The 22418-nt window shown below is 45.8% G+C and overlaps 1 long non-coding RNA gene across 1 annotated transcript; it reads left to right on the top strand.

The window, feature by feature from the left end:
• The first annotated feature begins 18253 nt into the window (after nt 1-18253).
• Nucleotides 18254-19127, top strand: LOC147572273 (uncharacterized). Its single transcript, XR_015246388.1, has 2 exons — nt 18254-18522; nt 18932-19127. It is a non-coding gene; the product is annotated as an uncharacterized LOC147572273 (long non-coding RNA).
• The last annotated feature ends 3291 nt before the right edge of the window (nt 19128-22418 follow it).

Below are 22418 nucleotides of genomic sequence, written 5' to 3'. Positions count from 1 at the left end.
CCAAAGTCACCCATCAGAGGTATCTGCACCTCCATTAGCATTCATATCACATTCAGTCCATGGCTAGGGGCAGCCCATCAGCCCATGAAAAGGGGGGCTTTAGGACAAACACAATGTTGTGTTCAGAGCACGCTGCTGGAGTCATCTATCAATTAGGCTTTCTACAACAAAAGATCTGAGTGTGTGCTTCCATGGCTCCCTCCAAAGGAAAAAAAAAATTTAAACAGAAGTTGCATTTGGTTCTTTTCTCTATCTTCCACTTCTCTCCTTATTGTATTTGCGTGGAAATAAATGGGAGATACAGGAAAGAACCAGATGGGAAGCTATAGAGTTGAAAAATACAATATCTGATTGGACAATTCACTAGCTGGGCCTGACAGGTGTAAAAGAAACGATCAGCAAACTTGGTGGCCTAGTAGGAGAAACCATGCAAACCAAAGAGGAGAGAGAAAATACTCTTTTAAAAAAAGAGAGGGGCGGGGGGGGGGGGGGGAGAAGGAAGCCCCTCAGTGAAGTGTGGCTGTTAAGCAGCACAGCACGAATGTAATCAGAGACCAGAGAAGGGGATGGCTGAGAAATATTCCAAGGAAAATGATCTAAAATACTTCACATTTGCTACAACGATCAACTCACAGAATCCAAGAAGCTCAATGAACCACAAGCAAGAGAAACATAAAAACCACCCAAGTAATTTCATAACCAAATTGTTGGAAGCCAGTGATAAAAAGAAAATACAAAATGTACACAAAGAAAAAGGAACATTACAAACAAGAAAAAAAAAGATAAGAATTATCGCAGTCTTCCAGTAAAAAAAAAATTTTTTTTGAAGTGCAAGCCAGCAAACAACATCTTTAAAGTGTCTCAAAACAAAACAAAACAAAAACACTAAATCTAGACCTCTATCCTGAGAAAAACACAGTTCAGAAAAGAAAGCAAAATATAGACTTTTTAGGAAGAATAAAAAGGTTAGAAGAATTCATGGCTGGAAGAACTAAACAACAAGAAATGTCTTTTTTTTACTTTAAATGTTTATTTATTTTTGAGAGAGAGACAGAGACAGAGCATGAGCAGGGGAGGGGCAGAGAGAGAGGGAGACACAGAATCGAAAGCAGGCTCCAGGCTCTGAGCTGTCAGCACAGAGCCCGACACAGGGCCCGAACCCATGAACCATGAGATCATGACCTGAGCCGAAGTCAGATGCTTAACTGAGTGAGCCACCCAGGTACTCCAACAACAAGAAATATTAAAAGAAGTTCTTGGGGCACCTGGATGGCTCAGTCAGTTGAGTGTCCAACTCTTCATTTCAGATCAAGTCATGATCCTAGGGTCACACGGGGGTTGAGCCCCATTTTGGGCTCTGTGCATGGAGCCTGCTTGAGATTCTCTCTCCCTCTGCCCCTCTCCCCTGCTCCTGCTCCCTCTCGCTCTCTCTCTAAAATAAAATAAATAACAAATTTAAAAAGACATTCTTAAGGCTAAATACAAAGATTCCAGATGGAGACCTGGATACACACAAAGGAATAAAGAAGAATGGCTCTCACCTCACCTAACAAAACTTGAAAGCATGCCTCAAAACATCAAGCAATTCCCAAGTAAATTAACTTCACACACAACTCAAAATTATTTAAAAGAATTCAAAGAATTCCAATAACCTAAAATTCACTGTATCTGGAACCCAATAAAAAATTACCAGATACTGCAAAGAGGGTGGAAAATGTGACCCATAATGAAGACAAAAGCAAATTAAATATAAATAGAATTTTTAAATGATCCAGATGACAGAACTGGTAGAAAAAGACATTTAAACAGTGGTTGGGGGTAGGAGGATGCCTGGCTGGCTCAGTCGGTAGAACATCCAACTCTTGATTCCTGGGTAGTGAGTTCAAGCTCCATGTTGGATATAGAGCCTACTTAACCAGTGATTATAAACACATTCTGTATGTTCAAGAAGCCAGAAGAAAACACAAGTATATTAAGGAGAAGCATGGAAAATATAAAACAGCCCAAACTGAACTTCTAGAGATAAAAAATATAATGTCTGGCATCAAAAAATACACTTGGTAGAATTAAGAACTGATTAAACACTGTAGTATTTAAAAAAAAAAAAAAGTTTAAAAAAAAAAAGACATGAACTGGAAGACACAGCACTAAAAACCGTCCAAAATGACACATAAAGAAAAACTGGGGAAAAAATAACTAGGAATCACTTACTTTCAGGCAAGTTCATATGGACCAATATGCATGGAACTGGAGTCCAGAAAAAGGGAGGAGAGGGGCAAAAGGTTTGAAACACTAATGGTCAAATTTTCCAAGTTTAATGAAATTATAAAAGACAGATCCAAGAAGCTCCATAAATCCCAGCCACAAGAAACTTGAGAAAATGACGCCGAGATCCATCATAACCAAGTTGCTTGAAACCAGTGATAAAGAGAAGAACTTAAAGGCAGTCAGAGAGGGTGCCCGGGTGCCTCAGTCAGTTAAGCAGCTGACTCTCGATTTCGGCTCAGGCCGTGATCTCACGGTTTGTGGGTTCGAGCCCCAAGTAAGAGCCTGCTTGGGATTCTCTCTCTCTCCCCCTTTCCGTGCCCCTCCCTCACTTGTGCTCCCTCTCGCTCTCTCTTTCTCTCTCTCTCAAAATAAATAAACATTTTTTTTTTAAGTAGCCAGAGGTAAAAGACACATTATATACAGAGGAATAAAGATAAAATGGTAACAGGCTTCTCAGTGGAGACAGTGCCAGCCAGCAGACAATGCCACAACATCTTGAGAGTGAGGAACAAAAACCGTCAACCTGGGATTCTATACCTAGTGAAAATAGCCTTCAAAAACAAAGCTGACATGAAGAATTTATCAGACATGCAAAAGTTGAGCAGACCATCACTGTAAGAAACGTTAAAGAAAGCCCTTCAAGTAGAATGATAATGATAGACTTTACCCCTTATCGCTCTACTGAGATGCCCCAGCTGGGGACTCTGGAGATGACTCAGAACCACCTCCAATGATTTCTAAGAGCGCTTCCAGTTCTCACCTTTTAAAATGACTTGATTCTGGATTGTGTGTCCTCCTGGGTACTTTCCCTAATAGCAGAAGGAACAGCCATCAGATAAATGTTAGTGAGTGTGTCATAGTTTTGTGATGCAAAGAGTCAGAAATGAACTTAATGAGGTGATTACCCAAAAACATCCTTTCTTCTGATATTAGTGATATATACCGGTATTATTTTGATCATCAGCCATCAGGGGTGTGGCAAAGAGGCAAGGTCTGTGCTAGAACTGACAGTCAGACAAAGCCAACAAAAGCAGGCACAGTATAGAGGAACTGCAAACACACTGAGGCTGACTCCTAAGAAACTGAGTGCTAGGTCCATAGAGCAGGTGGTTACACAGACTCGAGACCCACTCTTCCCTTCGCGACCTCAGTTTCTTCCTATCTACAATTAAGATTTTGGTTAAATGACCCAGAAGTTCCTTCCGGTTCTAACTGCCTGGGAGCCGATACGTGTGGCTGAACTCAGACAAGTCTCATCCTGTCTGTGACTGCCTGGCCCTTCTCAATCTGACTCGTTATCAGCAGGGAAATTCCTGCCACCCCAAAGTGGGCATTATTTTTATAATTCAAAAATGTAAACCCCACAACGCGGATGGACCTTGAGGGAATATGCTCAGTACAATAAGTGGGACAGAGAAAGACAAATACCGTCTGATTTCACTTAATGTGAAATCTAAACAAAACGAAACAAAACAGACAAGCCGATGGATAGAGAGAGCAGATCGGCGGTTGCCAGAGACGAGGGTGGGCAAAATGGGTGAAGGGGCTCAAAGGTCAAAACGCTGCTATCAAATAAATAAGTTACGGGGGTGTGCTGTGCAGCATGGGGACAATGGTTAATTGTATTTTTGAAAGTTGCTAAGAGCGTGGATCTTAAAAGTGTTCATCCTGAGGGGAAAAAAATTTGTATCTATCTATCTATCTATCTATCTATCTATCTATCATCTATTAGATAGATATAGGTATGACTGTGAAGTGATGGATGTTATCAACATGCTGAGGTGATCATTTCACAATACATGCAAATATCAGACCATTATGTTGTACACCTGAAACTAATATGATGTGATCTGTCAATCATATCTCAACTTTACAAAGTAAAGTGGATAATGGTTACGTTGGAAAATCTTTCCAAAATTTATATATCATATAATGTCCTTGCAAAGGCACGGAGACCAAGTCAATGATTGCCAAGGTCCGCAGGTGGCGAGAGGAGTTGACTGTACTTGAGCAGCACGGGGGGAGCTGCAGGAGTGACGGAAGTGTTTCCTATCTTGATCACAGTGGTGTTTCCATGATTGTATTCATGTGTGAAAACCTACAGAATGATACACCCTCAAAATGAATTTTGCTGTTTGTTCATTTAAAACTAAGTAATTTCTGGGGCCTGGGTGGTTCAGTCAGTTGGGCATCCGACTCGATTTGGGCGCAGGTCATGATCTTACGGTTCGTGGGTTTGAGTCCCGCATCAGGCTCCGTGCTGACAGTGCGGGGTGTGCTTGTGCTTGGGATTCTCTTTCTCTCCCTCTCGCTCCGCTCCTCGTGCTGTCTCTCTCTAAATAAATAAATAAACTTCAAATTAAGTGATTTCTAAAAGAATAAGCTATTAGTCCCAAGTTGATTCATGTTGTTTAAAGTTTACATCATTTTAGGGGCGCCTGGGTGGCTCAGTCGGTTGGGCATCCGACTTCGGCTCAGGTCATGATCTCTCGGTCCGTGAGTTCGAGCCTCACGTCGGGCTCTGTGCTGACGGCTTGGAGCCTGGAGCCTGTTTCAGCTTCTGTGTCTCCCTCTCTCTCTGACCTTCCCTCATTCATGCTCTGTCTCTCTCTCTCTCTCTCAAAAATGAATAAACGTTAAAAAATAAATAAATTAAAAATAAATTTTAAAAAAGTTTGCATCGTTTTAATAGATACTAAATAATTTTCTAAGCAATTACATTTAACTTCATATTTGAATCCTAAAATCTCTTAAAGTCTCTTCAAAACATCCCAATTCATAGCATATACTTTAAACCATTTAACGTATAATGTAAAATAAATACGTTATTTTTAAAATATGACACTTTGAATAAGAAACTTTGAATAAGAGACTTTGCAGAAACAGATCTATTGAGGTATAATGTATACACCATAAATTCATCTATTTTAGGCATACAGTTCAATGATTTGGGGTAAACTTGCAAAACCGTGCAACCATCACCAATATCCAATTCTAGAACATTCCATCACCCCCAAACATCCCTTTACACCCATTCACAGTTTAAGAGATTTTCAAACAGTGGTAAAGGAGGAACCAATCTGATAATAATTTGCAAACACAGAATCCCCGGATCTCGGAGTCGTAAAGCTCTTAAGACAGACTAGCTCAAACCTGCACCCACATTCAAATGCCTCTCTAACACGTCTGATGGATGGTTAGTGAGCCCGGTTAGACAGCATGCAGTGACTAATTTTACAACCCATTTCATCCTTGGCCCATTTCATCCTTCAGCCAGGCCTATTTATTGCAGTCAGTCCTTCCTTCAAAGCCTTGAGGCCTCACACGCCTCCCCCTGCCACCGCCTGCCGTGTGCCCTAACCTGCGGCTGAATGTTGGGAAACCCCAATTCCAGCCGTCTTAGGAAAGTATCTCTGTTCTAGGGACAAGCTGGGAATCTTAGGGACTGAAAAATGGAGGGCCCAGGGACTGTTCAGAACCGCTCGACGCAGAAATTTGAAGTCGGTCAAGTCAAGAGGACCCATCAGTAAAGTAGACCAAAAACATGACTATCCAATTCAAAATGAAACTAAAACAAAGATCATTTCTATTTTGGTATGTTGCCCCATTCCACGAGCTCCCTGCTTCCTGAGTGGGTAAAGCCTGCGTGACTGGTCCCCGTGAATTGCGCTGGACGAGTAAAAAGAACAATGGGGAGGTCACAATCCTACAGACCTCCATGGAATGCCAGGTGTGCTGGCAGCCTGGGAAATCACAAAACCACCAGGGCTTGGCTCCGTGGGCTGGGAATCTGTGTCATCACACAAGGCCACGCACCCAGATGGTCCCTGCACTTGGTTCCATGCTCTGATGTTGCCCTCTTGAAATTTTTTTTTTTAATGTTTACTTATTTTGGGGAGAGAGAGAGAGAGGATGAGTGGTGGAGGGGCAGAGAGAGGGGGACAGAGGATCCGAAGCAGGCTCCAGGCTCTGAGCTGTCAGCACAGAGCCGACGTGGGGATCGAACTCACAGACTGCGGGATCATGACTTGAGCCAAAGTCGGACGCTCAACCGAGTGAGCCACCCAGGCGCCTCCCCTCTAGCAATTCTTAGTAATTTTTTAACAGGGGGCCCAGGTTTCATCTTGCGACGGGCCACATAAACTACACAGCTTGTCCTGAAACCCACTCACCCCAGGAGTGAGGTCAGGGGAGACATAATAGGCACACGTCACAGTCACGCGGCCCCTTAGTATTTCCACGGCCTCCTGCACATCCCGCTTGACCTTGACAATGACTCTTTCAAGGAGGCAAAAAAGATGAGGTCATTAGTTAGTTGTAGTCTGTCCAAGGGCACAGAACCGGGGACTTCTAGAAGAGATCTTATCTGCTGTGTAATTTATCTTTCCGCACCTCCTTCCACAAATAAAAAGCTCGGGCTCAGAAGAGTTACAGGACTTGTCCAAAGTCACACAAATGGACTTCCCTGGAAGCGGGCTTCGAGCCGTTGTCTCTGGAAGTTCTGGACCGTGAGCTCTGTGAGGACGGGCGCTGATTACGTGTTCCTTGTTCGCAGGCTCAGAGTAGGTACCCAGTGAATGCACATCTAACTGCTTCCGCTTTTAAAATACTTTATTATTTCTATTTCATTTGACCTTCCCAACACGTCTAGAAAGTAAATGAGGTAGGTATTGTATCCTCGTTCGCAAGTGAAGGAAACCATTTCGAAGGGGCACAGGTATCCTTACAGAGCGGTAGAGTGACGGGGATGGGGAGGGGCGTGCGCAGACTGGATGGGCCTCCACCCCTCCTCATCACCTTTTCACCAACTCTCCCCACACAGGAGACCTTCTTTCCAGTTCCTCCTCCAGGGTAAGAAATCAGTTGTCTATTAAGCACTGCATCCGTCCAAATGGGCACTGAAAGAAACCCTGGACCCAGAGGAAAAGAGACTAAAATCCACGTATGTGTGATACGTATGGTCACATAGAAAGACGGCGGTGGAGTCCCACTGAATTCTAGCAGAGGAAGAGTCGTTGGATGCCCGTAGTCCAACAAATCAGAACACAAGTCAGCCTGGGGTGCCCCAGGACGCAGTTACAGAAAAGACTTGGGCCTTCTTGCTTCTGGGTAGAGCTCCTATAGTTCATTCTCCATGACTTGAATTATCCTTCTGTTCCCTCAAAGTATCAAAACCTTGAGAGGCAAGTATTGGGGGCGGTCACCCACAGGTGGCCCTGAACTATGTGACTTGAGCAAGGCAGCAGCTGGGGCCACGGCATCCCAGGGAACTTACAAGGCACGAATGTGGCAGTCTGCTTAGGACTGACTCAAGGAATACTCAATACTGATTGTACTTTAGTATTTTCATAATACCACAGGGTAAAATAACCACATGGAAACCATCAATGGGAAGAGGAAAGAATGGCTATCTGGAGTCAACAATTCCATTGTTCTCAGGGGCACCCGGGTGGCTCAGTCGGTTGAGCATCCGACTTCGGCTCAGGTCATGATCTCACAGCTCGTGAGTTCAAGCCCCATGTTGGGTTTTGTGCCGATTCTCTGTCTCCATCTCTCTCTGCCCCTCCTCCACTTGTTTTCTCTCTCTCTCTCTCGCTCTCTCAAAAGTAAAAATAAACATAAAAAATAAATAATAAAAACAACCAATAATAAAATGAAATAAATCACAATGGAGCAACCACACCCCCACTACCTGACCCTGTAAACAAAACTCAGTTCCTTGATTATTAAAGACCCGGATGCAAGAGGCAAAAATATAAAGATCTTATAAGACAATGTAGTAGAAAACCTTCGTGATCTCGGTGTAGGAAAGGACACGAAAAGCATGAACAGTACTCATATGTTAAACACTTTTAAGTCTGTTCACCTAAAGACATTATAAAGAAAGTGAAAGGCCAAGCCACGAACTAAAACCCATATATATGTGATGCATAAATGACAAAAGAATAATATCCAGAAACATTTCATGAATTCCTGTGAACACATATGCACATAAAGAGAGATGGAAAAAATAAAATAAAATAAAATAAAATAAAATAGTGGCAAAGACATGAACAGGCATTTCCCAAAGGGCAAAGGGGAAATCCACATAGTCAATAAAGACACACGAAATTGCTCAACCTCTTTAATAACCAGAGAAATGCACATTAAAACCACAAGGACGTACCATTGCACACCCCCAGATAACAAAAATAAAAGAGATAACAAAAATGTAAGAGAGAACGCGGAGCAAAGGAAATTCAATATAAGTTATGCTTGCCGAGTGCAGAGTCGTTTGGCGAGTTGGTCTTTTCTTGCACTCAGCAATTCCACCCATAGGTGCATACCCTACACTTGAAGGGGTTCCAGTCAAGTGCGCCAGGAGACAGGCAAGAACGTTCACAGAAACCCCGTGCTTGTTAGCTCAAACCCAGGAACAGCCCGAATGCTCTTCAACAGTAGAATGGATAAGTAAACAGTGATTTCTTCAAATCGTGTACTATTATACAACACCCCCACAAAACTGTAACTGGGAGATCAGTCTAGCTCAATCGCACCAATGTAGTAATGGATAAGAAAAGCAACTCACAAAAGAACAGGTGCGGTGTGATCCATTTATATAAAGACACAAATGAGCAAAAATGAGCTCTATCCTTTAGGGATGCCAACATAAGGAAAAGGAATGAGTTCCACAAAACTCAGGGTGGTGTTACCCAGAGGGGCAGGAGGGACATGTCACGGAAGGGGCGTGGGGAGGCCATACTCTGTTCTTTGACCCGGCGGCTGTTCACACTAGCGTTTGCCTTAACTTCAGCAGTTCATTGAACAGCACGTAGCATGGGAAATCAGGAAATCACCTTGATGTGCACGCGCCCCTCTTTGGGGATTTTTATAGAGGCTTCATCACGTAGGCATGATCAGTCGTTAACTCCATTTCCAGCCCCTCCTCCCTTTCTAGAGAATGGGGATGGTGCTGAAATTCCAAGCTTCTAATCAGGGCTCTGTCTTTCTGGTGACCGGCCCCCATCCAGGAGCCCACCCAGAGTCACCTCATTAGAACCAAAGGCACTGCTGTCACCCAGGACACTCCAGGGGACTTGGGAGCCCTGTGCCAGGAACCAGAGTCAAAGAGCAAATATCAGAAGAAGGCAGGCCCCTGGTGTTCTTACTACTTAAGAAATTACAAGGAATTTCAGGAACTCTGTGCCAAGAACAGGGATGGGAGGAGCAGAGACCAATGAATATATACACATTTTTTTCTATTATTTCACAGCGTTGGTATGACATTCACATTATTTGACAGTCAAAACAATATTTTTAATGACAGTAGTTATTTAAGCCTTTCAAACTGTCCCTTCCGAAACACAATCTCATCAAGTATTTTATAAGAAACTACACTGATTGGGGCGCCTGGGTGGCGCAGTCGGTTAAGCGTCCGACTTCAGCCAGGTCACGATCTCGCGGTCCGTGAGTTCGAGCCCCGCGTCGGGCTCTGGGCTGATGGCTCAGAGCCTGGAGCCTGTTTCCGATTCTGTGTCTCCCTCTCTCTCTGCCCCTCCCCCGTTCATGCTCTGTCTCTCTCTGTCCCAAAAATAAATAAACATTGAAAAAAAAAAAAAAAGAAACTACACTGACTGATTTTATTATCTTAACGCGGAGGTTCTGCAGAAGAAAGTGCTTCTATGTAGACAAGAATGTAGAGGTTAAAAACACACATGAGCACGGTGTGCTGGCCTAGGCACTCGTTTTTTAGTCTCTCTCAATTTTAAGTTCTTTAATGGTTGCCTGGGTGGCTCAGTCGGTTCAGCGTCTGACTTCAGCTCAGATCACGACCTCGCAGTGTGAATTCAAGCCTCGGATCTTGTGCACCCTGACAGTGCAGAGCCAGCTTGGGATTCTCTCTCTCTCTCTCTTCCCCTCCCCGACTCACGAGCATGCTTGCGGGCTCTCTCCCTCTATAACCAACAAAGATATATTAACTAACAAATTCAGTATTATAGCGCGAAGTCAATTAAGAACCTGAGAAAAGATAATTAATATTCGGATGCGATACAATAACTTAATATTAAGAAATTACCAGAAATACAGTAATTTCTTAAAACTTTACACAGACGATAAACCTGGGTTAACTCTATAGGGCTGCGCAATGTGCAACATTGCCTAAAGTTAAAAAAAAAGGACCCACCTAAGGGCGCCTGGGTGGCTCAGTTGGTTAAGTGTCCGACTTCAGTTCAGGTCATGATCTCACAGTTGGTGAGTTTGAACCCTGCGTCGGGCTCTGTGCTGACAGCTCGGAGCCTGGAGCCTGCTTCCGATTCTGTGTCTCCCTCTCTCTCTGCCCCTCCCCTGCTCATACTCTGTCTCTTTCTGTCTTCCTCTCAAAAATAAAACATTTTTAAATTCTTGTTTATTTATTATTTTGAGAGAGACAGAGACAGCGCTAGTGGGGGAGGGGCAGAGAGAGAGAGGGAGAGAGAAATTCCCAAGCAGGCCCTGCACTGCCAGCCCAGAGCCAGATGCGGGGCTCAAACCCATGTAGCCATGAGATCATGACATGAGCTGAAACCAAGAGTCGGAGACTCAACCGACTGAGCTGTCCAGGCTCCCTTAAAAAAAGTTTTTTTAAAGGAACGAATATAGACGGATACTACATATTTAAATTATAATTCAATGTGGTGGCATATAACTATGCTTATATTTACATACTTTTAAACAATAGAATAAGGATTTGACCTATAAGACAAGTATAAGAAATTTAGATAGTTGCATACAATCTAATTTTTTGTGAAAATAGAAACAAAAGATTTGAGCTAACTGCTGCGTTTGTATGTGAGTTTCATGCTGTGGCGAACACACGAGAAAAAAAGTAGCCATCATTTAACCCCACAGTCACAAAATAATTTTATGTGTCGCAAGGGTCGTTTTAATTAGAAGCGTAAGTAAAACTGAATTTAAGTTCAGCTCTCTTGTGTTTATTTTACCAAGTAATATCAAAATTTGGTAGATCTTGGTAGAAAAGAACTTCTCCGAACCTCTTAAAGGACAAATAAGCCTTTTTGTCATTTTTACCTGTTTTACAAAATAAACAGTTGGGCCCGAAGTCTCTCGATGAATCCGTAATCAAGTTTAGATTGATGTTTTCTCCCTTAGGAGTCTGAGATCCCTAGAGATTCGCTGTAACCTCATGCCCCTTGTGCTGCTATCCTTTCTCCATTTGAAGAGCAGTTCCTGGTTTGCTTCTGGGAGCTGGTGGACCCTGAGTGTTAGTTACCATGGGACACCTGAGTGTCGCACAAATGGCCCAGCATGAACGGGGTGTTGTCTGAACCACCAGGGATACACCTGCAGAAGCGGGTGCGGTGGCTTAGAGACGGCTCCACACTTTCCCATCTCTTCCCCTCACCCCCACGCCTACAGCCTCCTGGTGGGTTCCCTCTGAACCATTAACAGAGGAAGAAAATGTACGGTCTTGGGTCTGTGCTCCGGCCCAGCTCTAAAGGGAAGAGAATGGCCTCTCCCCTGCAGCCCACTCAGTGGTGGCTTCCAAGTCAGGGATGAGCGAAAATCTCTCCAGTAGGAAGCACCCCAAGGAACACACCGAATCGTCCACTTTGGTTGGAAGGAGATTGCCTGAGGTACATATCTGCGCGGCCTGTGAGCCACATCTAACAGGCTGGCCGACTGACCAGAGACTTAAAAGAAAAAACAAAACATGAAGACCGGTAAAACGAAAGTCTAGGGAAGAACTATGTGAAATGGCCAGAGTGTGAAGGTATTTGTGCCCCATGTAAGTGTTCTTTAAAGTACCGGGGTTCCTCAGCTGTGACACAAAACTGCTACATGCAGAACATTCACCGGGCTTCTCAGCATCAGCCAGTGGGAGCTGGAGGCAAGGCGAGCCAAGGCAAACATGAATTCTGGCCGCCTGCTGGGCCACGAGCGATAAAGTCCTTTGTCTCTGACCCGGGGCTCTCGTGTCTTCTGTCAGCATCCAGGAAACGGTGGCAGGCAAGCTTGTTAGCCTGCAAGTGGGACACAAATCTAGATCCTTGACAGTTGTTAACAGTGTGGACAATGAGAATGAGATGCTGACAGAAACACGGCTTTCTGGAAGAGGAAGTACGAGGGCCCTTTGTGGGCTGGGTTGGGAGACAGGAGAGGCTGCCTGGGATCTGGTAGTAAATGCTCTCATCCAAGTAACGGGCAAGAGGTGGGGAGCAAGGGTCCCCACTGTTCCACCTGTCAGTGAGGCCAAGGGGTGAGAGTTAAGATTGAAGCGAGCTGTCCGGTGGCATTCGGCTGCTCTTCATCTTCCGGAGTGGGAGGGAGAAGGGGTGTCAGGCCGACAGGTGTACCAGTGAGCCCCACGGCAGCGGCCAATTAGTCAAGATACCCCCAGAGCTAACACGCGTGGTGTCGGCGATGTGGGAACCACAGGCAAACGAAAAGTGAAATGTCCCTACTGCCTACAGCCCGTCGACAAGTCCTTGAGACAAGCTGAGGGACCTTCGTCTGAGAGGTGTCAGCTGCCTCGCTGTTGACACGTGGCTAAGGGCAAAAGGCAATCTCAGCCCAGCCCGCCCCCCCCCCCCCCCCAGGTTCCTGTAAGTCAGCTTGAACATAGAAAAGTTCCTTTGGAATTTTTGGAATTCCTTTGGAAACCCTCCGCCCCACCCCACCCCACCCCACCCCACCCCCGCCGCCCCAGACACATGCTGATAATCACAGTCCAAGCTTACGCCCTCCTGATACACATCTGAAGGGTCTCACGACAATTTTTACTGAACAGTAGTAAATGACCTGTTCCCAGCAACAGCTAGCCCCCTCAAGGTCCTGGAAACCTTGTTTCCAAAATACCTTAGACACTTCTGCTACCACTAACCCCGTCCCAGCTTGAAGGTCACTCCTCACAACCCCAGTACAGCTCTTTCTGCCCCCAGATCCTGTCCCCGTGCTTTAATAAACCACCTTTTCGTACCGAAGGTGTCTCAAGAATTCTTTCTCGGCCATCGGCTCCGAACCCCAACATTTTCCGCAGCATCAGGGGCTGAGAAATAGAGTTGGGGCTAGACAAAACCAGAAGTCTGTCTACTTGAGCCTGGGCCACCAGCGGTCACTTGACACTGAAAAGAGAGTGCAAAGCCTTGCTTCCTGACACAGAGCCGCACTCAAGGATCTGGTTAAGTCACTGCCATCTGCCCCAGAGAGAAACACGATCTTTATTTTCCAAGGCTATGACAGTTGTTTATAGACAGCCTCTCTGTGAGGTGACATTAAGCTAACATCTGAATGACGAGAGCCTGGTAAGTGGAGATCAAATGGTAAGCATTCCAGGCGGAGAATGCCTGATGCAAAGGTCCTTGGCCGAAAATGAGCATGGCATGTTCCGGAACAGAGAGAAGCACTGAATGTGGGGCAAGAAGGCAGGGCAGGAATTAAGGATAATTCCCATGTTTTGAGCCAGGAGGTGGAGAGTGATGCGTTTAATGAAACATGATCACCAGGGAAGAAGCCAATGTAAACAGGGAATCGGTTCTGTTGGGCCGTATTGAGTTTGACATGACTCCTAGATGTCTTTGTGAAGAAAGCAATTGGATTTCTTCTTGGATCCAGGTTCTGGGTAGAAATCAGGACAAGGAAGAGAGACTTGGGAGTACTTGGCATACGATTAACATTCATCGGGTGCTTCCAATGTCCCAAGCACTCGCTGAGCAATTTATGAATATTTCCTTAGTTATACTCTCACAATCCCTGTGGGGTTGGCCCTGTACTATTATCTTCATTTCAATGATGAGGGAACAGAAAATTTCCCCATGGTTGTTCAACCAGGAGTGGTAAAGCCAGAAGAAAATCCCAGGCAGGCTGACACCAGAGCCCAAGTTCATTACCGTCTGGCTGTGCTACCTGGGGCACAATGGCATTTAAAAGCCACGGGACCAGAGGCACCTGGGTGGCTCTGTCAGTTGAGCATCCGACTCTTAATTTCGGTTCAGGTCACGATCCCGGGGTCATGGGGATCGAGTCCCAGGTTGGGCTCCGTGCTCAGTGTGGAGCCTGCTTAAGATTCTCTCTCTCTCCCTCTGCTCTTCCCCCTGCTTGCTCTCTCTCTCTAAAATCTAAATAAACAAATAAATAAATAAATAAATTTCCAAAAAAAATAAACAAGGCCACGGGACCAGATGAGGTTCCCCAGGGACGGCATGTAGATAACAAGGACACAGAGAACAGCCACATCCAGTAATGTCTCTTTGGAGCTCCCAATTCCCTGTTTGCTTTTGTACTTATCAGACAAGACGCTAATTTTTCCATTTGATCCGTCTCCTCAAAAATGTGCCCATACAGATGACGAACCCCACTTCCCAAACCAGATCCACTGGCTGTTATAAATGAACAGAGTATCATTCTCACCTGTAATCACTCTCTCGTATATAAGGCTGGTTTGATTCTATCCCCCAAACATTATTTCCCTTTAGTTAATTGATAAAAATGTAACGTCTGGACCCGCCACGACCTTCCGGGATGCCAACACTCTGTGGGAGCCTACCAGAAGCACCCAGCAGGCTTTCCTGGGCCTCTCTTTACTTACAATATGTGCCATGCCAGGAATTCTGGAAAGCAGAGTTTCTATGTGGCTTACTGAAGAATTCAAGGGGAAATAAAAGTCTGAACTGAAAATGCTTAACTCAGAATTTTCCTCAAACGATATATACTGTTTCAGCAACTATGCACAAGCTTTGGCAACTCAGAGACTCCCCTCGGGAAGAACCATGGCCCTTGAGCAAGCACCAGGCATGGGCTGTGTGATCTAACCATCAGGGATTTCCACAAAGTTCCTCCTTTCTTTAGTACTGAATAATGGGTGTGTGTATCAGCGGGGCATGTTAGATGCTCCAACTCTTCCTCTCTCTCTCTCCTTTTATTTTATTCTTTAAAAAAAAATGTTTTTAATGTTTATTTATTTTTGAGGGGGGGAGGGGCAGAGAGAGAGGGAGACACAGAATCCGAAGCAGGCTCCAGGCTCTGAGCTGTCAGCACAGAGCCCGATGCGGGGCTCGAACTCATGAACCGTGAGATGGTGACCTGAGCCGCAGTCGGACGCTTAACCCACCAAGCCTCCCAGGCGCCCCTTTAGTTTACTCTTAGAACGAAGGATTCATTTGTAACTTTTATTTCGGTTGCCATATCTGTTTGTGAACAAAGACCACATCTGTATTCTTCCCTGCCATATACCTAGCACAGCTCATACCTAGCACAGCTCTGGGCACAGAGAAGGGCTCAACAAGTGTTTGTTGAATGACTAAACGAGGAAAGCAGGGACACAGATGAGGCAGCTCCGAACAACATCAGCCATAGATCATAATGATCTTGAAGCCTGTGTAGCGATCACAACGATTTTGACAAAGAAACTTGAGAAGGTATCTCTAGGGGCACCTGGGTGGCTCAGTGGGTTAAGCGTCTGACTCTTGATTTCCACTCAAGTCATGGTCTCACGGTTCGTGAGTTTGAGCCCCACATCAGGCTCCAAGCTAATACCTCAGAGTCTGCCTGGGTTTCTCTTTCTCTCTCTGCCCCTCCCCTGCGCCCTCTCTCTCTCTCTCTCTTTCTCTCTCAAAATAAACAAATTAACTTTAAAAATAAATAACCATAGGGGCGCCTGGGTGGCTCAGTCAGTTAAGCATCCGACTTCAGCTCAGGTCACGATCTCATGGTTTGTGGGTTTGAGCCCTGCGTCGGGCTTTGTGCTAACAGCTCAGAGCTTGGAGCCTGCTTTGGATTCTGTGTCTCCTTCTCTCTCTGCCCCTCCGCTGCTCATGCTATGTGTCTCTCTGACTCTCAAAAATGAATAAACATTAAAAAAATTTTTTTAATTGGGGCGCCTGGGTGGCTCAGTCGGTTAAGCATCCGACTTTGGCTCAGGTCATGATCTTGCGGTCTGTGAGTTCAAGCCCCGCATCGGGCTCTGTGCTGACAGGTCAGAGCCTGGAGCTTGCTTTGGATTCTGTGTCTCCCTCTCTCTCTGCCCTTCCCCCGCTCATGCTCTGTCTCTCTCTCTCTCTCTCTCTGTCAAAAATAAATACACATTAAAGATTTTTTTAATTAAAAAAATAAAGTAAAATAAAAAATAAATAACCATAAGAGTAATAATTTTAAAAAGGTATTTCTAAATTATGGATACATATTTCATTCTGTACCTGTTGCAATTAAGATAAATACTGAAACACATTAAGGCATCTTATCTGAAATTCCACACTTGGTAAAACTGAATTTCTTCTGTTCTATTGATCATGTTGGCAAGAAATTTGTGGTCAGCGATAATTTATATTGGAAGCTGGTCCTTTAATTTCTAAGGCCTTTAATAATAAAATCTCACCAGCTTGGCTCTTTTTTTTTTTTAATTTTTTAAGTGTACTTATTTATTTTTGAGAGAGAGACACAGTGAGCAGGGGAGGGGCAGAGAGAGAGGGAACGAGAGAATCCCACGCAGGCCCCACACTGTCAGCACAGAGCCCGATGGGGGGCTTGAACTCACAAGCTGTGCGATCATGACCTGAGCCGAAACCAAGGGTCAGACGCTTAACCGACTGAGCCACCCAGGCACCCCTGCTTGGCTCTTTTTTAGGTCATTACGAATGTCTCATTGAATCAGTAAGCTTTTGCATAAATTCTACACATCAGGCCAACCTAGAAGAATCTGACAAATGATGTATCTTAGTGGTAAGTAAGGCAAATTTGGGCCCCTCGAAATGTCACAGGAATACAAAAGCTTCTTTTGGGGTCTTGCCACTCCGAGTAAGTTCTACAGAACAGTGACAGCGACAACTGTGCTGTGGACTGAATTGTGTCCTGCCCCAAACACCTACGTTGAAGCCTCTGTGATGGTTTTGGAGGCGGGACCTTCGGGAGGTGATCGGGTTTAGATGAGGCCATGAGATTAGTGTCCTCCTAAGAAGACGAGGAGACCAGAGCTCTCTCTCGCTGCCAAGTGAGGCTATAGTGAGGGGGCAGCTGTCTGCCAGCCAGGAAGAGAGTCCTTACCAGAACCCAACGGTGCCAGAACCTCCATCTGGGGCTTCCAGCCTTGAGAACTCCCAGAAGATACATTTCTGTTGTTTAAGCCACCCGGTCTACGGTCTTTTTTATTTTGACAGTAACCTGAGCATCGCAGACACCGGGGAGCTTGTGAGGAATGCTGACTCTCAGGCCGTATCCCAAGCCTGTTGCATCAGAATCAGAACCTGCCTCAAGACAGAATAAAAACCACCTGATCCTTCCAATCCCAGGAGACCGGTTCCCCGGTGTCAAACTCTTCAAGAGGCTCCCCAAAGTGCGGAACTGCCGACCGGTCCTTGAAAATGAAATCGTCGGGGTCAGCTTCCTGGGCAACGGGGCTTCATCTTTGGGGTCTGAGGCTGCACGTTAGGATGCGGGTCCACAGGCAGAAGACAAGACCTTCGACCACTGGGCTGTTTTCCACTTTCTCGAAGTGTAACTGTCAAAGAACATTTTACACAGTTTAAGTGTACCGCGTTTGGCACACGTATGCTTTGTGAGACTATGTTACCACGGTCAGGGTAATTAACACATCTGTCACCTCACATAGTCACCTTGTGTGTGATGCGCACGCGTGTGTGTGTGTGTGTGTGTGTGTGTGTGTGTGGTGAGAACACGGAAGGTCTACTCTCTCGGCAAATTCAATGGTACACAACACAGCGTCATTCACTATGGTCCCCACGCTCCCCGGCAGACCCCCGTGGCTCACTCATCTTGCAACAGAAAGCTTGTATCTCCAGCAATCCTTTCTTACTGCAGTAAAAACTATCTCAGCCAACGTCACCCTAAAATCACACATCCCTATGTCAAACAGAACAAACACCAACAGGAACTTGAAAGAAGTGAAAACAGCACCTAAGTGAAACCGCCTCTCTCTTGACACGTTCAAGCCCGTTCATGCAAATTTCCAGATGTAATGGCACCGATGGACCACCAGACTCTCCTTTTCTGGGGGTTTTATCAGTTCCAAGTTCCATGACTCCCTTTCGGGGATCCGGGGGAAACAGCATACACTTTCACAAGTGCCTATACTGTTAACTTTCATTACTGGATCTCTGTCTACAACCAAGTAAGGTCATGCTCGGTTTGGGTTTGTTTTTTTAGCAGGCTTCATTCTTTTTGTTTCAGTTTTACTGAGCTCTAGTTGACAAATGGCCTATGGAAAAGTTTAACGTGCACAGCAGAATTACTAGACCTACGATATGCTGTGAAATGATGACCATAGTGAGTTTGGTTGACATCCATCATCATCTCATACAGATCCAAGAAAAAGAAGAAAAGAGGAAGAAAGAAAGAAAAATGGGGTTTTTTTTTCCCCTTGTGGTGAAAACTTTTAGAATCTCCTCCCTTAACAACTTTCAAATACATCATACGCAGCGTTAATTATGGTCACCATGTTGTAATTATATCCTCGGGACTTATGTAACTTGCAACTGGAAGTTTTACCTTTTGACCAGACTTTATTTTTTTAGAGCAGTTGAAAGGTTCACAGTGTGAAATTTAATGAAGCGAAATCTCACTTACAGCAGACTCCGGGGGGCTAGAAGCAAGTTCTGGTAGGCTGAGTCCTACCATTCGATGTCAATTACAGGAAGAATGATCAATCACAGACCCTAACACAAGAATCTCACAGGAAAGAATCATCAATTACAGGCCCCAACTGGCCTTTCATCTCCTACAAGAAATCCACAACCCTTGCAACTCAGCCGATGAGAAACTGTCATTATCCTAAACCCTTGCTTCTCCAGAGGGGACTTTTGTTCAAAACAACCCCTCCCAACTTCCTCCTCCTTCTCCATAAAATAATGTTCCTATTCTTTGCTTCTCGGGACTTGCCTGTGGTTTTTGCCATAGCTTGCTTGTCCTGGGCTGCAATTCTCTGCTATTTTCAAATAGTCTCATCTTTTGCTGATAAAATAACTGGCAGGGTTTTTTTTTAACGTTTATTTGTTTTTGAGAGAGAGCGATTGGGGGAGGGGCAGAGAAAGAGGGAGATAGGGAATCGGAAGCAGGCTCTGCAAGGTCAACGCAGAGCCCGGTGCGGGGCTCGAACTCACAAACTGTGAGAGCATAACCTGAGCCGAAATCAAGAGCCACGCGCTTAACCGACTGAGCCACCCAGGCGCCCCTCGGCTGTTTTATTTTTTTTTATTTTTTTAATTTTTTTTTCAACATTTATTTATTTTTGGGACAGAGAGAGACAGAGCATGAACGGGGGAGGGGCAGAGAGAGAGGGAGACACAGAATCGGAAACAGGCTCCAGGCTCTGAGCCATCCGCCCAGAGCCTGACGCGGGGCTCGAACTCACGGACTGCGAGATCGTGACCTGGCTGAAGTCGGACGCTTAACCGACTGCGCCACCCAGGCGCCCCGGCTGTTTTATTTTTAAAGTTAACAACAACATTGAGCAGAAGGCACAGAGAGTTCCCAAATGCACGCCACCCCTAACACGTGTAGAGCCTCCTTGCACATCCACACCCCCCACCCGAGTGCTACATTCGTTACAAGTGATGAACCCACACGGGCACAACGTCATTACCCAAAGTCCGCAGTTGACATCAGGTTTTACTCTTGATGTTGTACATTCTGTGGGTCTGGTCACGTTCAGAATGACATGTACCCACAGCCATCGCGTCACACAGAGCGATTTCACTGCCTGTAATTCCTGAAAGTCTGCACTTTCCCTTTGAATCACATTATCTGTCCTGGGCGAAGCCAGCAGATTGGGCTAACTGTGCCCACAAAGCAAGCAGAGAGGACAGGACACAACTGAAGATCTAATTCTCCTTTGTTCAACCAAAGTTGTCCTCGTGACAGGATTACCAGAGGGTGCAGACGGCTCTTTTCCAGTCACCACTGAAAAACACACATCAAACAGCTCACCGATCACGCTCACCGCTGTCCCCAAGTGTTGGCTTCAGCGTGTCCCTTGCCCAGGGGTACTTACCGCCTGTAGGTAGAGCTTGCTTCCCTGGGTTGCCAACAGCAAAGTACTAAAATGTCTGCAGTTTTGCTGGCCAAAGTCCTTGGCACTGGAGGAAGGGACAATGTTTTATCTCTCCGACTTTTCCGCACATCCTTCGGTTTGGCAATTATTGTTAGGAGTTCTTAGGATTTAATGTCTACCCTGCCCTTGGTAATGAGGGATACACGCCATTCGCAGCCTACAGAGAAACTGGAAAGCTGGCGCAGTGATAACTGTTCCCCAAGATCTTTCTACGATGGACACGGTCTTCTAATACCTCCCTAGAACCTTCCGCGACCGCTTGTCCACTAACGCCGTAATGGTTTTCTGAAGGCGGACCTCCTCCCGCCCCGTCCTTTCCGACACTTGGAAGAGTATTTTCCATCCCGTGCTTAAACTAGCACATAAAAAGCCAATGACTGTTTTAACCCTCTCTTTCTCATGGAGAAGCCATCAAGCTGGCCTGAACAAAAAAAGGAGTAAGGATTTGCTAAGGAACTAGATCTAACGATGCCCGTCTCCGCTCCCAGTGCCCCAGCCCCGGGTTTCCCCTTTAGTCTCATTTCAGAGGCAAAAGCTGGAAAATCACGTCTGGGCAGGAATGGCCGGGAGAAGTGTGGCATTATCCCGACAGCACACGAGCCAAGTCCCTGTCCTCAGTGATATGTGCAATACTTCCACGGAAAATACCTCCTCTCGGCCAACAGCTCCAAATGTCCTTTGTTCCGTGACAAATGGTCGGGGTTATCGCTTCTGCTTTCACCAACCCTCAAGAGAAAATATGATCCCATAGATCAAGTATTGAGACCGGGTCTTAAATCTACCGGTTCCTGGGTCCGGTGTTGGTGGAGGAGTCCCGTGAGGTTAAACGCAGACGCCTCGAGGGCTCACAAAGGTTGGGTCAGCGAAGGCAGGCACACATCCACAGTCTCTACCAACCAACGTGCTTCAGTGCCAGGCTGGGGGCATCACCCGCCACCGAATAAAGACTCGCTAAACCAAAAGGCATTTATTGTGTTTGGCCGCGAAGAGAAAGGATAATCTCCGAAGCACGCGAGGGTAGAAGTTTGGTCACAAGAAATCACAAAGTTGGCCTCAAGATGAATTGAAACCAGTAAGTGAAACTCTTAAGTCAGGTTACCAGAAGGACAGTCATGAGAGCAGGGGATATGCCACTTCAAGGGAAACGTGTTTATTCATTTTTCTCATGAAAAAGACTTGCGTACAATTTTAAAGGGAGAAAAAGGGAACGACGCCCTTTATATGCCCCCATGGTACTGTTAGTTTCTGAAGCTCATTACTCATTCAGTAATTTTCTTTTTATTGAGCGCCAACTGTATGCGAGGAATGGTGCAGATGTCAGGAATACTTCGGTGAACGAAACAGATAAAGCCCCTCCGCTCAAGGAGATTGTGTTATGGGCTCCTGATTCTTAAATTCCTTACGTTTCCTAGCGGGAGGCTCCCGAACTTCTTGGAGGCCAGCAGGGCCTGTGTGTGCTCTGCTGTGGACACAGCACACAGCCTTGCATCGGGTTATTTGGTCTGGCGCCTCCTGGAGACTTGGCTCTTCCTCCAGGACACGGTTTCTTGTCCTTGCGTCCTCAGCGCGGCAAAATATGGGCCGGGGAGAGGAAGACTAAATCCAGGAAATGAGCCAACTCCACACGGAGAAGTTGACATTCCCTTGCTTGTTTGTTTTTGACCTCAGAAGGCCGCTCGTGTGCTAAGCCTGGTGCCCAGAGTCCCAGAGGAGCGTGGGTCTGGGCAGAGTGGGAAGAAGGGTCCAGATCACCCGACGATGACTTTGGGCTTAACTACAAGCCCACTGCCGACGGAACGTTTTCACTGTAAATAAAGGACTATTGCTAGAATGCTTTTTTTTTGCGCAGTGCCTGAAAGACTAGAGAGAGCATGGTAGAAATAAGAAGATACTGAAAAAGAAGAGAGAGACTTGGGGCGCCTGGGTGGTTCAGTCGGACGAGCGTCCGACTTCGGCTCAGGTCAGGATCTCGCGGTCTGTGAGTTCGAGCCCCGCATTCGGCTCAGTGCTGCCAGCTCAGAGCCTGGAACCTGCTTCGGATTCTGTGTCTCCCTCTCTCTCTGCCCCTCCCCGGCTCGTGCTCTGTCTCTTTCTCTCTCTGTCAAAAATAAAC

This window comes from Puma concolor, chromosome E4, assembly GCF_028749965.1.
Source record: "Puma concolor isolate L17-30 chromosome E4, mPumCon1.1.hap2, whole genome shotgun sequence".
Classification (NCBI taxonomy): domain Eukaryota; kingdom Metazoa; phylum Chordata; class Mammalia; order Carnivora; family Felidae; genus Puma; species Puma concolor.
Note: the sequence above shows the minus strand (reverse complement) of the source record. Positions and strands in the feature narration are given on the sequence as shown.